Source organism: Octodon degus, unplaced genomic scaffold (genome assembly GCF_000260255.1).
Source record: "Octodon degus isolate 3935 unplaced genomic scaffold, OctDeg1.0 scaffold00189, whole genome shotgun sequence".
Classification (NCBI taxonomy): Eukaryota; Metazoa; Chordata; class Mammalia; order Rodentia; family Octodontidae; genus Octodon; species Octodon degus.
The window spans coordinates 2,054,129-2,058,033 of NW_004524765.1; the positions used below are offsets into that span (position 1 = coordinate 2,054,129).

Sequence of the window (3,905 nt, forward strand, 5' to 3'; positions counted from 1 at the left end):
AAGCAACAAAAGCAATACACCAACAGCCTGATACTCTATAATCTAATTACTGTAATCAGGGGAAAGCCAAGGTCTCCCAGGACGGTAGGAGCCCAGCATCGCTCTGCGGTGGGCACACAGCACTGGGAGGCCAAGGCTGCAGGCCGCCGACTCCCCGGTGCGCGTGAGCACTCACGGGCTTTCTGCGTGCTGACCCGCAGCTCAAGGGAATGGGGTTACCGAAGGCTGGATTACCTGGTGGGAGTCCACCGGGGACAGCACCCTCGTTCCCGCCTAGAGGTGGTCCTCCAAATTTGTGGTTTTTAAGGTGATTTTGAGTATGCTATATCTTCAAACTTTCATTTAAGTTTTGAGATTCACCTATCAATTTAAAAAAAACAAAACTCATTGAGACTATTATTGAAACTGCCTTAAATCTACCAATCAATTTAGGGATAAGTGATAGTTTAACAACACAATCTTCTCATTCATGAATATAATTTTTTTCTTTTATATATAGGGTTTCATCCATTTCTCCTACTTTTTAATGTATCAGTATTGGACATTTCATGTCTAATGATTTTATTATAAAATTGAATTGCTCTTTTAAATTTAAATTTCGATTTGTTGCTATTAGGATATTTTCTCAGGAAAATGAGTGCGCTATGTTCAGAGCTAAATGGAGCGTCAGAGGAGAAAGGCCCAGAGGCACTCCTTCCAGGGGCGTGCGGTCAGGTCCCTCGCCCCGATCCCTCCCGCCACGACAGGCCACAGGCGTGGGCAGCGCGCTGGAGCCCTGCGCAACGGAGGGGCTCGGGCTGAGGGTGATGGGCAAGGCTGAAGCGCTAACGTTACAGACCCGGGAGACACTTACAGGTCCTGAAAACGTTCTATTCAAACGCCATACGTCCCTTAGGAGCCTGAAAACGTATTCAAATGGCGGAGGAGGCTAAGACATCTCCGATCTTTTTAGGAATAAGGAGTGGAGGCCCGAGAGAGGTGCGCTTTCGCGGCTGGTCGCAGCCGCACACCTACCGAGCCCCTTTCTGTTTCGGCGGCGGCGGGCACAGGAGGGCTGGGAAGCTCCCGAGGCATCCGTGGGGTGTGAGTTAAGATTCCAGCTCCGGGGAGGCCCTCGGTGGCTGCACGTGTCCTAGAGCTTGTTCGTTCAGAGCTAATTTTGTGGTTTTGGTTAGCTTTAAATCTGGTTTATCTTGCTAAACAACTTGTGTCAAGAGTGGGATTAAGTCTGCAAAAGTAAAACAGTCTACACCTGCAGGAGGCCCGCAGGGTAGCGCGCTGCAGGTCTTACTAGCGCTTTACTCGGCATTCATTCATTCACTCACTCAGGAAAGCCTGTCTTCTCCTTTAAGCCCAGTGTGGAAAAGTAACGAGTCCTCGAGGAGAGTCAGCTTTTGTGAGAGGCCCATTTGTTTTCCCAACACTTTCTCTGCTGTTAGGACACACTCCATTAATGGCCAAAATGTTTAAAATTTAAAAAAAAAAAAAAAAAGCAATTACCATCAGAGCAACTAAACTAGAAGGGTTTTTTCAGAGGGTAGCGTGGCCGAGCGGTCTAAGGCGCTGGATTAAGGCTCCAGTCTCTTCGGGGGCGTGGGTTCGAATCCCACCGCTGCCAGGTGGTCCTTTTTGCCTCCGGATGTTAGCAAGCATGCTGTGGGGAAGTGAGTAGTGGCTAGAGGAGAGCTGGAGAGATGTTGCTTGCGGAACTTTTGTCTGTTGGTGATGGATGGCAGAGACTGAGTTAGTATGGCATAGGAATTTCAATTTGTGTGGAGTGGAGGAGAGACACTTCATTCCTGATCCCAAAGAAGCAGCAGCTGTCCATGCTGCGGGAGGAGGGATGTGAGGACTGGGGAGTGTCAGGAAGGAGCATTTGTTTGACATCTTTCGCACAAACCTACAGTCTGCGAGCTTTACAAGAGCCAGTTCCTTTGGCAACGACACCGGCTGCAGATCCTGCGCTCTCGCTGTCGCCGGCGCACGGCTATGACTTCAGAATGCACTTCTTCTAGGCTTCCTGTTTACTCTGGGACGGTTCTGCCTCGCTATGTCCAGACCCATTCATGTCTCCGGTTGCATGCTCCCTCCCCTTCTCTGTTCTTCGTTTTGTACCGGGAGGCAAAGGGGCAGGAGAGCAGCTGGGCGCGACCATCAGAAGCCAGCAGGACAGGGAGGGGCAAGTTCGTGCGGTAGGGACGTTTCACCTCCGGAAGACCCGAGCCAAAGACCCTAGATAGGGCTCCTTTACCTACCTCGGTGATAGAACGCTGCGAAGAAAAAGGACCCCGCGGCTTTAAAGTGTCCCTTCACTGCCTCTGCTCTTAGGTGTTAAGTTCATTGTAGGAGCCACTTCCAGGTCCTCGTCTTGGTCCAAGAAGCGAATATTTGGAATCCCAAAGTTAGGTTATTGGAATCCCATCAAGTTGATTCCGATCTACCACTTACAGTACAATCCACGGCGAAAATAATGACACTAAATTATATTTTCAATCATGGGGGAGTCAAGGGGCTCTGAGTCCAGCCACGAAGATGGCTTTCCAGAACCAAAAGAGCGACCCAGGGCCTCACCTGGTTTTATTCAGTGGGGGAGTGGCTTGAGGATTGACTGAGAATTATGGGAAAGAGACTACTATGAGCTGAGCTAGGTGGGCGGCCTAAATTTACCTCTGCGATATGCAGAGAGAGTAATTTGCATTATATAGTACCTAATGTTTTGGTAAGTCTGGTGCTTCAGCTTTGGTGTAGCCTTTCAAGCCCCAGGAAGTCATAGCCTCTGTCTCGAGGCTCGATCCCACCTGGCACCGCAGAGCATTAGCCCTACCATCCTGTCTTAACCCCGCTCACATTAAAGAGCAGCAAATATAGGTTACCAGGGAAACGCACAGGCCACCTTCAAAGACTATCACCAGCACCTCAGCTAGACCAATATACATTGCTTAAGGCCAACTGAAGGATAAATGACAGTCCTAGCCAGCCCTGTGCATAACAATACAAGGAAATAGGGTCAGGCTCAGTCAAAATGGAGACAGTCACTCTTCTTTCAAGGAGAGCTGCTCAGGTGGTCCTCCACAGTTCATAATCTGAGCTTCTCTTAGAAATTCTCCTTTGAACTTGTAAGTACAGTATGTTTACTTCCAGATCTGTGCATGTGTTTTGGGGTTCCTGGAGAGTGGGTAGTAGAATTTGGGGTCTCTCATGATCCTGGCTTTGTCCCTTTTCTCGTATTTTTGGAAAGGTGGGAAAAGAAGAAAGCTTCTGTCTATATGGAGGGATCCCCATAAACCCGTCCTGAGGTTTAAAAATGATGTTCATCTTTTACTTAGGCTTCTTTAGGTACCAAAATCCCAATTTTTATTTAAGGGCAGTATTCAGCCCCTGCAATGACTTATGTGAATTAGGTCAGATAAAAAACATAAACATAGTGATGCTGAACTGATGTGCACTTAAATTCACAACAGTAACCTCAAGTGTTTAGAGTTAACAGTCTTACTATGTTTTATGATCTTCACAGGCTCCACTCTCTCTTAAGCACTACGCTCTCATCACTTTTCTTATGTCCTGAGAACAACCAGCATCCTCTCATGAACTTACTTTCACTGAGAAAACAGTCTCAGTCACAGAACTTCTATGAGGCCCTTGTCTACCTGCATCTGAATGTCCCTTTTGGTTACTACCAGTGACTGTCTGAGTACCCAGCTACGGCCCCTCACCATCAGCATACTGCACACCATGCCTACTGCCCAGCCAGCTACTAGCTTCCTCCTCTCTCTTTCGCTGGATTATTCCTAGCAGCCTCTCAAATAAAAGTCGTGACCTGTGAGAGCAAGAAGAGAAACAGCTGATATCTGAGCTCACTCAGGTGTACACAGCTTTTTCTGGGGCTGCAAATAACAAGTATGAGA

The 3,905-nt window shown here is 48.1% G+C and overlaps 1 non-coding gene across 1 annotated transcript; it reads left to right on the top strand.

Annotated features, from left to right (window-relative positions):
* The first annotated feature begins 1,536 nt into the window (after window positions 1-1,536).
* Trnal-aag lies at window positions 1,537-1,618 on the top strand. The gene has a single exon. It is a non-coding gene; the product is annotated as a tRNA-Leu (tRNA).
* Window positions 1,619-3,905: the final 2,287 nt, after the last annotated feature.